Source organism: Alexandromys fortis, unplaced genomic scaffold (genome assembly GCF_014885135.2).
Source record: "Alexandromys fortis isolate MF-2015 unplaced genomic scaffold, M_Fortis_MF-2015_v1.1 scaffold_257, whole genome shotgun sequence".
NCBI lineage: Eukaryota > Metazoa > Chordata > Mammalia > Rodentia > Cricetidae > Alexandromys > Alexandromys fortis.
The window spans coordinates 1,529,554-1,542,656 of record NW_026068134.1 but is presented as its reverse complement, the minus strand read 5'-3'; positions in this window follow the sequence as shown (position 1 = coordinate 1,542,656).

The window sequence follows — 13,103 nt, the reverse complement described above, 5'->3', positions numbered from 1 at the left end:
AGGACAGTTGGAGATGATGAAATTCAAACCTGAGTCCTCTACATGAGCAACACGTGCTCCTGACCAACGAGCCATCTCTCCAGCTCCTTTTGATCGGCTCTTTGTCCAGCTTTACTAGTCTGCTTATAACCTGGTCTCACTCCGCTAGGCCAGAACGTCTCTCCTTTTCTCTTTAAATTGCTTGCTGCTCCTGGGAATAGTTTTAGAACTCAGAAAGGAAGGAAGGGAGAGAGGGAGGAAGGGAGGGAGGAAGAAAGGGAGGGAAGGAGGGAGGGAGGGGAGGGAGAAAGGAAGGGAGAAGAAAGGGAGGGAGGGAGAGAGGGAGGTGGAGACGAAGGATCACTCTTCTATGGTCCACTAGACTCTCGCTTGGGTCTGAATGGTGATTGGGTAAGAAGACACGTTCCCCATCTCAGCAACTCATCTATATGAGAAGCAAGATGAAATCTTGGCAGTGGTGGTGCATACCTTTAATACAAGGGCTCAGGAGGCAGAGGCTGGTTGGGTCTCTGAGGCCAGCCTGGAATACTGAGTGATTCCAGATCAGTCAGGGTTACACATAGAACTCTGTCTCCAAAAACTTGAGCAAGAGAGAGACAGAGAGAGAGAAGGAGGGAGGCAAAATGAGCCTAAGAGACTTTGTGTAAGGAAGTTTCACGGTTGTATCATGCCACATTTATGAAATATTTGGGTCGAATAGAGCAGGGGGTGTGGGCTGGAAATGTATGAAGCTGTTTTATATTGGGGAGGAGGTGATTTCTAAGAGGACTTTAATAATGACTGGAGAGGTTCTGGGCTCCCAACTTGTGTTTGGCTAGATCTGACATCACAGTTTCTTGTGTCTGACATATTTTAGGCATCTAACCAGTTTCCCTAGTCTCTGAGGATAAGTTCCTCTCTTCTTGGTTGTTGTATCAGATACCTACTGGTCACAGGGAGATCCTGAGTCCTCCCTCTGTGTTTAGGGGAGATGCACCTTAAATCAACAGAAGCTCTCAGGGAAAGGAGACCACCGTTTCTACGTTAGGAGTTGCTGTGGTCACTAACATTGCTCACACATTCTCCTAGGGCAATAAAAATTCCCAGGCTATTTCTGCTCTGTCTGGATCTTGTTTCCTTTCCCCTGTGTCAGGACCCAAAGCACTACAGTTGCTAGGGGAGTGGACTCTTAACAAGGAATTTGATTTCATCTTTGAAAAATGAATAGAAATTAGACATGTATCTTGGTTAGGGTTTCTATGGCTGTGAAGAGATGCCCTTGGCTACATCAACTCTTACAAAGGAAAACATTTCTTTGGGGTGGCTTGCATTTTCAGAGGTTCAGTCCATTCTCATCATGGTATGGCATGCTGGTGTGCAGGCAGACGTAGTGCTAGAGCTGAGAATTCAGGCAAGCAACAGGAAGTGGTCTGCCACACTGGGTATGATCGTGAGCATATATGAGACCTCAAAGCCCACCTCCACAGTGGCACACCTCCTCCAACAAGACCACACCTACTGCCACAAGGCCACATTTCCTAATAGTGCCATTCCCTTCTGGGACCATTTTCTTTCAAACCACCACAACAGGAAAGGGGCAACATTTATAAATCAATAAGTGAGAATTAAAACACTTGTTCTGGTCCTCTTGCTAATGAAAAACACAGTCTGGCCTCCATGTATGTCCTCTGACAAGAGGTGGCATCTGAAGCTTTGCGTAACTAGTGTGGTACAGGCTTGAGCATGGGGATTGGTTAGCTGCTCATTAAACCCCACATCATTTCTCCTTGGGGCACTGACTAGACTACACTCGCCACCTCCTTGCCAGAGGAAGTGATGAACTACTCTCCTGTTCCTTTATGGTCTCTCTCCATCTTCTAGCTTATTACCCTGACTGTGGGAGACTTGTGCAGCTGTCCACAGAGTACAAATGGAAAGGAGCCTGGGCCCCAGAGGACCCAGGCAATCATGACTTTATCTGGATAATAAATAGCTTTTGTTCTCAGACTACTATGGTTTTGCTATTGCTGCTAGCCTGGCCCCATCCCTAATTGAGAGTCCAACCAATTACAGTGGAGGTCAGCTGTAAAAGATCTGGAGGCCTCTAACAGTGCCTGCAGCACCCTAGCTATTGCAATGGGAAAGAGCACTTCCTGCACTCTGTAGTCTAAGAAAGAGTGAGCTGCAGGTACTGGCTGAAGTGGGGAGGAGAAGACAAAAATGGTTTTTAAAAGAAAAAGAAAGCTAAGTGGAGAGAGGGGCAGAATCCACAAGTAGGGACTCTGGGCAGAAAGCCTTGATTATCTAAAGAGGATCCTGGGCTTCAAGTGTCACGGAGAGGAAACTGTAGCTGATGACTAAGTCAGGCATTTGGGAACTGTGTTGGTTTTCCATCATCATGGCAAAGAGAAAAGGCTTGTTTTGTCGTATTTTGGAGGGTTCCAGCTCACACTTGGGTGCTCCCATTGCTTTGAGCCTGTGATGAGGCTTATCATTGCGGGAGTACATGGTAGGACAGGCAAGGCAAGATGAAGAGAGGGCTGGGGTCTGGTACTCCTTTAGAGGGCACGCCCCCATGACCTAAAGGTCTCTCAGGATTATGAAGTCTACCACCTCCCCATACAGATAGTGGGAACTTCATGAGATACTTAAGGTCTAAACCATAGCAGGGATAAACATTACCATTAGGGATCCCCGGGTCTCGCGATCTGGTCACCCAAACATAAATAGTTCTCCACCCCAAACAATACACGGCCGGGTTAGCTCCCTCTAGGCCACTTGTTTGCCTGCGAGTACTTCTGCTCAATCCGATCCCCTTTGAATAGTGGCACAGTTAATTCCTGGAATGGTCACATGACTGCAACCCCAGTCAATCGGTGACCAACCCAGGATCAAGTCTAGTTTTCAATTTCTGTGGCCATGACTTCTGTCTGCACATGGAAAAATGATTAGTAACAGTTGCCCCTCATGATGTGCAAGGCATTGGTTGTAAGACCCTCCCCATGGATATTCACTTCCGCAGATGCCCCAAGTGCTTCTAACTGCAGAGCTATCTCTTCAGTCCCCAAATCATAGACCAGGCTGACCAGTTCATGGGTTCCACTATTTTGCAGGAGCACAGCTATGCGTATTTGCATGTATATCCTTTTTGGTGCTTTTGTGCTGTGTCATGGTTAGACTTAACTTCCCTATCACATTCTCTGCGTATCCTCCTCCTCTTTTTCTTCTTTGTTTTCTTTTTCCTTTTCAGCTGCTTAATCTCTCTAAATCTATTCCTTCTTCTTTTTCTATTGCATTAGAACCTGTGTATCCTATTTTTATTACTTAGAGGTAGGGGATGGCTAAATGTGGAAGACACAGACTGAAACAGAATTTTCTAAACATTCTAAAGTTACTTACATCAGTGGTCAACAATCTGTGTCCTGAGGGCCACATCCATCCTGCCCCACATTTTGTACAAGTTACAAGCTGATAATTATTTTTTAAACAATTGGAAAACAATCAAAAGCAGGTTAATATTTTATCACATGGAAATATTAGCTAAAACTCAAAATTCCGTCTTCTTGAACAAAGTCTTGCAGAATCATGGCTGGGCATATTTGCTGTGTGTTCTCTATCTATGGGTGTCTTTGTGCTTTTATGGAGAGCTAAGAAGATGGCATTGCAAGCATGCATGACTCACAAATAAAGTCTAGTCTTTCTTGAAAATGTTTGCAGACTCCTGATCTACATGTAGATTCCCTTTCCTAGTCAAAAAGATAAGAATTATTACAGAGAAGAATTCCTCCAATCAGCACCCCAAATTATAAGCACAGCTGTCCATTGGGGTGAGTGGATAAGTAGATTGTGTTATATCAATGCAATGAAATATTGCTCGTCAATGAGTAAAGGAATGAACCATTGATAGATACACGGACTTGGGTGGGTCTTAAATTAAAATATGTGAATTTATTGTGTGCAAATGAAACTCAATAAAGCTAATTTAAAGAACGTTTTCTGGAACTGGAGAGAGGATTCAATGGATAAAGTCATGGGGATCCAAACTCCAGTCCTTATATTGTCATGAAAATATTTGGACTGGAATTTGGATCCCCAGAACCCCTGTAAAAGCTAGGCAGCCATGGAGACAGCCAATAACCCCAGGACTCAGACAGAGATGGGGATAGGTGTGGGGTCTCCAGGCAATGCTAGCTATATTAGCTGGAATTAGTGAGTTCCAGGTTCATCAAAAGACATCATCTCAATAAATAAGAGAGCAATCAAGTGAGACACTCAAGTCCAGTTTAGGGCCTCCACACACAACCCCACACATGCCTACGTGTATTCAAACATACATACACACACATACATATGCAAAAAAGAAAACCCCTTTCCAGGACAAAGTTAACCTTTATGAAGGAATTAGATGGAGAAAAGGTTGGGAGAATCTTTGTTTATTTGTTATTTATTTACTTATTTTATTATTTTTAGAGATTCTGGAAACTCACCCCAGATAGCGCACCAACAATAGGCCAAGAAAACAATTCCACTCATCTATCTAAGTAAACCAGTGAGTACAATCATGGTTATTAGAAGGACTATGAGTCAGGGCGACTTACAGAATGTAGTGACATTTTATTTGTACATTAATAAATAAAGCTTGCTGAAGATCAGAGTGTAAACCAGTAGAGGTCAGGGAGTGGTGGCACACATCTTTAATCCCAGAACTCAGAAAACAGAGGCAGACGGATCTCTGTGAGTTCAAGGCTACCCTGGACTACACAATACCAATCCAGAAACAAATCCAGATTGTGGTGGCTCACACATTCAATCCCAGTGTTTGGGAGTCAAATACTTTTAATCCCAGCACTAGGGAGGTGGAGACAGGAGCGATATGGCTGGGCGGAGAGAGTAGTATAAAGGGAAGAGACAGGAACTCATGGAGTGTGGAGTCTGAGGATTCATGGAGACAGGATCTTGCCCTTTCGGTCTGAGGATTTGGTGGAGGTAAAAAGTCTCTCTAAGTGGCTGACTACTTTGCTTTTCTGATCTTCATCTTGAACTCCAATATCTGCCTCTGGGTTTTTATTATTCATGCTACAATAGAAAAATGGGTGGTTTAGGGGAGGGATACAACCAAAGAATTGCATCCACTATATATTGCATTAACTATATATCCTCGTGGGAGGTCTCATGAGTCCCTCACCTACACGCTGTTAGCTGCCTAAGTATCCTCGGGGAGAGCAGGCTTTGTGAGTCCCTCTCCTCCATCATGACAGTCTTGTGCTGCACATGCTTGGTAACCCAGGAAGGCAAACGGGCTGCTCAAGGTCGTGGGTGGCACTCTGGAACACTTTCTTCACACAGTTCTGTGACAACCTTCCCCTCTTGGAACTCAGCTTGGTCTGGGCTGCTCTGGAGGCACTTGCAGGAGGATTTGTGAGGTTTGGGAGATGGTGACAGCCTCCTCCTAAATGGGACCTGGGTTCACCACTTTGGTGATATTTGGCAAGGTACTTAATGCCTGAGGTTGGGTTTCCTCAGAGAATAGTAAGAATAATAACACCTTCCTCCTGGGGTATTATGTAGCCTGTCGTTTGTTTGGGTCAAACTCAGGGCCTCATGCATGCTCCTTAACTGCTGTACTGGCGAGCTACACCTCCAGCTCTCTCTGGAGGCTTAGATGAAATGTCCTCCATGGTCTGTGGAAATCTCTGTTGGTGGGGCTGCTGGTCCCCTGAGCCGACATTCACTGAACTCAGATTTGGGCTTTGATGCTATCTATGCTCAGTGGGTGTGACTTTAGCCCTCTCAATGCCTCCAAAGTAGTGTTTTCATATATCACAAATAAGAAAACATGCTTATACTCTCAAATCTTCAAACCCAGATCAAACGTTATTTTCCTAGCTCGTCCCGCTAAGATGACCAGCAGGTAAAGTTCATTACTTCTTGGCTTATTCCAGTCTTCAGTCTTTCTTGCCTTACCAAGTTGGTGTGAACGTGAGGAAGCTGGGAACTGTGATAATCTCAGGAAATAAAAGCACTTACAGGAACTACATTTCCCAGGAGCAGCAGGGTACCCTGAGAGCTCCTCCGCTATTCTTGCACCAGTAGACAAACCCAGGGAATATAAAGAGGATGCCTTTGAGATATGCTTGAGGCAGAACACTAATTCATGAGTCACTGGCCAATAAAACATAAAGCACCTGGGAATTCTTTTTATTGATTTTTATTGAGCTCTACATTTTTCTCTGCTCCCCTCCCTGCCTCTCCCTTCCTCTTCAACCCTCTCCCAAGGTCCCCAATGCTCCCAATTTACTCAGGAAATCTTATCGTTTTCTACTTCCCATGTAGATTAGATCTATGTGAGTCTCTCTTAGGGTCCTCATTGTTGTCTAAGTTCTCTGGGATTGTGATTTGTAGACTGGTTTTCTTTATGTTTAAAAACCACTTATGAGTGAGTACATGTGATAATTGTCTTTCTGTGTGTGGGTTACCTCACTCAAAATAATGTTTTCTAGCTCCATCCATTTGCCTACAAAATTCAAGATGCCTTTATTTTTTTCTGCTGTGTAGTACGCCATTGTGTGAATGTACCACATTTTCCTTATCCATTCTTCCGTCGAGGGGCATTTAGGTTGTTTCCAGGTTCTGGCTATGACAAACAAAGCTGCTATGAACATAGCTCAGCACATGTCCTTGTGGCACGATTGAGCATCCTTTGGGTATATACCCAAAAGTGGTATTACTGGGTCTTGAGGAAAGTTGTTTCCTGATTTTCTGAGAAATTGCCACACTGACATCCAAAGGGGCTGTACCAACTTGCATTCCCACTAGCAATGCAGGAGTGTTCCCTTTTCCCCACATCCTCTCCAGCATAAGTTGTCATCAGTGTTTTTGATCTTGGTCATTCTTACAGGAAGTACCTAGGAATTTATTGCGCAGGATTATTCTGTTTCCTATCTGACTTAGGCCCATTGAGTCACTCTCTCAAGAATAGGTCTTACTATGTATGTGCCATGGCTGGCTTGGAACTCACTATGCAGACCAGGCTGGCCTTGAACTCAGAAATCTGCCTGCCTCTGCCTCACATCTGCCACCAGAATTGGCCTAAGAATATGTGTTTTAACAACCTCTGAGAAAATACTTTTTCTTTCTTTTTTTTCTCTTTTTTTCCTCAAGGCAAGGTTTCTCTGTTTAGCTCTGGCTATCTTGGAACCCACTCTCCTGACCAAGCTGGACTTGAACTCAGAGATCTGACTCGCTCTGCCTCCTGAGTGCTGGGATTAAAGGTGTGGGCCACCACCACGCCTGGTTTATAAGGGAATTCTTAGAGTGACTTTGAGTAGTCATAAAAGAATGTAAGTATGAACTGTCTGTCATCTTACCCTTGCCTTGCTGATGTCTTTTGAGATTCCTTTCCAAGGGCAAACAGGATCCGATAGGGGAAGCCATACAAAGTGTGTTTTCCTTATTCTCGCTACTCTCGTATCTCTTTTCTGTCACGGCTATTTGATCTTTGACAAAATGCCTAAGTGAAAATGACAGGTGTTACATTTGGTAATCTAAGACAAACCACAGATGAATGCTAAGTGGATACATTCCCCAGCTGGATCCAGCTAGGCAGGTAAATGGCTCTGTTGGAAGGGCAATGGCAGAGCCAAGCAGCCTCAGACTGAAGACGTGCTCCAGTCCTTCCAAGGTAACAATAACAATGAGAAGAAAAGGAACAAGAAGGAGGAGGCAGTAGTTGCTGTCTGTCCCTGGAAAAATCGAGTGTTGGCACCTTGGATCCCAGTGTGGCAATATGGGCCTTTAGGAGGCGAAACTTAAGGCGGGAGAGATGGCTCATAAGTTAAGAGCAATGATTTCCAGAATCCACATAGTGGTTCACAACCATCTTTAACTCTAGTTCCAGGGGAACAGATGCCCCCTTTTGGCATAAGGTGCATAGGCTTACATGCGAGGGCAGGGGAGGTAGGAGGCCCTCTGGTTCTTGTGGCTGCTGTCTTCAGAAGGAAACAGTGGAGAATTCTTGTGGAAAGGAATTGTCATGAAAATCTGTGCCCTAAGCCCCAGTCTCACCATGGCTTCTTTGCTTTGTTTTGTTTTTTCTTTGTTTTTTTTTTTTTTTTTTTTTCGAGACAGGGTTTCTCTGTAGCTTTGGAGCCTGTCCTGGAACTCGCTCTGTAGACCAGGCTGGCCTCGAACTCACAGAGATCCGCCTGCTTCTGCCTCCTGAGTCGTGCACTATCACCGTCCGGCCTCTCCACGGCTTCTTATATTGAAATGTCTCCTCTTCTCACGCAGACTTTGTCGTTTCCCCAGGTGGCCCAGCCATAGAAGCCTCTCCAGGGCCTGGGTGAGTCTGCTTGAATGTTTAGCCTCCCCAAACATAAGCTAAATAAGCCCCTTTTCTTTATAAACTGAGCCTGGCTCAGCTATATCATTTCAGCGAGAGTGATGAGTACAGTCACATTCTGGGCTGAGGTGGGACTGGGTTTGTCACTGAGGGTCTCTGCACTAAAGGACCTGGCACCTAGGATACACTTAGCACAGGTGGGAGTAGCCCTGCTCTGGCATTTATTGGGAACCAAATGAAAACACCTTTATTTTAGCCTGTCCATCACAAGAGGGAGTAGGGGCCATGGGGTTCTGTGAAAAACATGCTGAGTTAGCATTCAAAATGATTCATCTACACTGTAGAATGTTTGTGACCATGTTAGGAAGATTTGGTATCATTTTATTTTAAAAATTGTGCATGTGTGTGTGTGTCTGTGTGTGTGTGATGGCGCCTGTGTCCAGACCAGAAGACAACTTTATAAAAATCATTCTTTCCTTCAGTCTTTATGTGGGTTCTGGCGATCAAACTCAGGTTGTCAGACTTGGGTGGCAAACCTCCTTACCTCATCTTGAAGGTTCCCCGTAAGCGTTGCAGCTCAGAGGGGAAGGTTTCCTAGCAGTCAGGAGCCAAGGAATACCACAAAGCCACAGAGCACAACAAACCAAAGAGATTTATTGGGAGGGAAGAAACCAGGAGGGTGACTGTTTCTACTCAGTCGAGAGACAACAGGAAGCTGAACAGAAGGCAGGGTTTATAGAGTTCCTTGAGGAGGGGGGCGTGGAACTTTCCAGGGAGAAGCTTTCCAGGGAAGAGGGGACTGGTGGGATTTCAATTGCGGAGCTTAGGCATTTTACTCTGTAGGGTGGGGTTGGGTCCGGCAGTTAGAGCAGTTAGAGTGTCCAGTGGGTGGAACCTGGCAGTGGGAGGACCTCAAGGGGAGGGGCTGGTCACTCGTGTGCCTCGAGGAGCTTACATCCCCCTTTCTTTTTTTAATTTTCTTTAGTGTGTGTAGGTTAGTGGACAACTTGTGGGTGTCTGTTCTTTCCCCATGTGCGTTCTGGGGATCCAGCTTAGGTGTCAGACGTAGGCAGCAAGCACTTTTAATTGAACTGTCTCAAGAGCCCCACTATTTTTTTTAAAGTTTTTTTCTTTTGTTTTATGTTAAGTTTTCTTTTAAGAGTTACACTATGGTCTGAAAAAAATCTAAACACACATGGACAGAACTCTTCGGGAGGGGGTGGGAGATGGCTCAGTGGATAAAATGCTTACTGAGAACACATGAGGACCCAAGTTTGGATCCTCAGCACCCACATAAAGTTGGGTATGGTAACGCATATCTGTAACCCAGCACTGAGGGAGACAAAACATAGCCAAAATGGTGGTGTTCCGGTTAGTTTCATCTACCAGTGTGAATCATCTGGGAAAGAAATTTTCTAGATCAGATTGGCCTCTGTGCCTATCTCTAGGTAATTGTCTTATTGTTATTGATAGGAAGATGCAGTTCATTGTGGGTGGCTCCATCCCCTTTGCAGGGATCCCTAAACTACATAAAAAATGAAGGAAGTCAGGCATAGGCAGCAAGCAAGCAAGGATCCATGCATTTATTCCCCGTTCTTGGCCACGATGTGATGTTTTAATTCCATCCTTGACTTCCCCACAACAATGGACTGGAGCCTGGAACTCTGAGCCAAATAAACTTTCCCTTCCCCGAGCTGCTTTCTGTCAGGGCATTCAATCTCCGCAACGGGAAGGTAACTCGAACAGATGAGCTCCTGAGTGAGAGGCCCGGCTCAAAACATAAGGACAGTAATAAAGGCAGACACTGAAATCTATCTCTGGCCTCCATGTGTGCATATAGCATATCCAACACACACGCCTACACTCAGTGGACAAATACATGACCCAGCCCGGCTCCAGGGATGGGATATGGGAAGGCCACTGTTCCGGAGGCATCGAAGACTGAAGAGGTTTCTGACAGCTTGTTCATGGTCTCATCCCCTGGGCCAACCTCAGGTCTGCTGCCCTCACAGTGGTTTTCTACATCTTTCTGCTCTAGCTGTATTTCCTATCCCTTTCCATTCAGATGAACCCCAAAGTCCAGAAGCAGAAGCCCCTAGAGTTCTAAACACTGCTGGGAAAATATTCTAGCATGCTTGCGTGTGGTAGTGAACATTTTACTTTTTAACTAAACTCAGTCATTGGCCGGGAGACTGTGACTCCCAATCTGGCCCCCGCCCAGCAGGGGCAGTGTCAGTACAAGGCTGGTGAAAGACTAAGTTACACAATGACAGAATCGTGGTTAATAAAAGCCAAAGAGTTGCTGAATACACACAGTGGGAGTTGGGGAGCAAGTATAGGTCAGTGACCAGGCAGAAGGGGGGTCTGCCAGCCTGGATGGTCTCTAAGGACCCGGAAGTTGGAGTTCTAAGAGTTCTGGAGGGCTCTTTGCTTGGCCAAAAGTCCAATTCATTCCACAAGCATTCCTTTGCCTTAGACACAGGACGAGCTACAAAGTGAAGGGCTAGGGGTGGCTGAGGGCAAGGTGGACCTTTCTCCCTGAATATTATTCCCCAGAAAAGACAGATTCCAAACAGTTCTCACTGAAAGTTTTCATTTCCTCCCCTCCCCTTTCCCTACTCTTCTTTCCCTGCATTCCTTTGTTCCTTCCTTCCTCATCCTCATTATTATCGTACTTTCGTTCATGGGGTGGGATATCAACCCCAGGGCCTTGAGCATGCTGGGCAAACAGTTTACCACTGAGCCACACCCCACATCCCCTGCAGCTCTCTGTGTAGAACAGGCTGTCCTCCAACTCATAAAGCTCTGCCTGCCTCTGCCTTCTGAATGCTGGCACTAACAGCATGTACCCCCCACACTTGCCTGTTTCTACTTACCCACTTATTAAGGATGGCAAGGGCCTGACCCGACTCCCATTGATGCTCGTTTGTGTTTTCATAAAGGTCGTCTGACGACCACAGTGGAGGAAATAACCAAGAGTTTGAATACAGATTTGGTCCCCTAGGGATGTGGCCTCCTGGAGAAAACAGCCTTATGTTTTTGTAAGCGACACTTCTGAAGGCTGGTTTAACATGCCAGCTCTGGGATAAGACTATACCTACCATGGAGCAAACGGTGCTAACGCGGGTAATTGTAGTTTGGGTTAAGCGTTCCAAGGTTAACATCACGGGTGGGTTTCAAAAGTGCTGTTTCAGAAACTGTTGAGTCAGAAGTGAAAATGCTGTGTCTGGGGCGGTGCTGCTGGTGATCAGGGGAAATGGTTCAGCCAGCAGAAGCCCTGCTGTGCAAGTCTGACAACCTGGGTTCAACCCCCAGAATCCACATAAAAGCTGATTCAGCGACACATCGGTAATCCTAGCGCTCACACGCCAGACGGGGCGGAGGCAGAAGGCTCCTAGATGCTGTCTAGGCACTTAGCTTGGTGTATGCTCAGCAAGACAGACAGCCTTGTCTCAATGTGGTGGGTGGTGAGAACTGACACCCAGAACATGGCCTCTGACCTCCACAAGAGTGCTGGAGCACATGTGTCTCCCCACAAATGAAGCAAACAAAACAAGCAAATTCTAGCTGCTGCTGGAGAAGCAGCTCCCTGCAGCCCTGGGATGGCCAGTGGCTACCTGCTGGTGGTTCTTTCTTCAGCCTTTGTCTCTCACACCAGGGGTGCGGGGAGTGGGTCTTCTCTTCCACCTCCTTTGCTCTTTCCCCACCAGCATCTTCTTTCTTTCTTTAAGATACAGGGCTGATCTCTCTTTGACTCTCCTCACACTGCGCTCTCAACTCCTCCCTGGTACAGGCACCTGCAGGCCATGGCTACTCCTACGATTCCTGGTCTCCCACAGATGACGCGTCACAACATCCTTTGCCCTCCTGACACACTTCTCACTTGGACACACTCTCCCCTACCTCTCTGACCACTCCTTCTCCCACCTCTCCAGCTGTAAACACTGGGGCATCCTGTGGTCAGGCCTTGGATCTGCCTGCCCTCTGTCGCTTCATCCGACTTGACCTTAAGCACTGAATATCTCTCAAAGTTAGACTTCCAGCCCAGACCGCTACCCCAAAACACAAAGCTGTACACCCAACAGATGACAAATGTGCACCTGGACCCCGTATCATCTCCTGCCCTTCCAATATGCTTTCTGTTTCCATTCCAGAAAAGAACAACTCCAAGTCCTCAGATAAAAACCCAAGAATCTTCTTTGCCGCCTGCCTCCTCCTTCCTGGAGTACTCATCAGTAAGTAGGAATCGTCTTTGCCGCCTGCCTCCTCCTTCCTGGAGTACTCATCAGTAAATAGGAATCGTCTTTGCCGCCTGCCTCCTCATCAGTAAGACGTGTTTCTGTGCTGCCAACATAGTCACACAGCTCAAATAAATGCAGCTCGGTGGGTAAAGGGACCCGCCGCCGAGTCTGACAGCCTGGGCTTGATACCCACAGCCCACACAGTGGAAGGAGAGAACTGACTCAACTGTGTTCCTAACACAGTCCTTACCTGCCAGTTGGGCACCATGGAACCCGATGGTCACCGCGGCCCCTGGTTGATGGTCACTGTGGCACCTGATGGTCACTGTGGCACCTGATTGATGGTCACCGTGGCACCTGATTGATGGTCACCGTGGCACCTGATGGTCACCGTGGCACCTGATTGATGGTCACCATGGCACCTGATTGATGGTCACCGTGGTACCTGATGGTCACTGTGGCACTTGATTGATGGTCACCGTGGCACCTGATTGATGGTCACTGTGGCACCTGATGGTCACCATGGCACCTGATGGTGACCG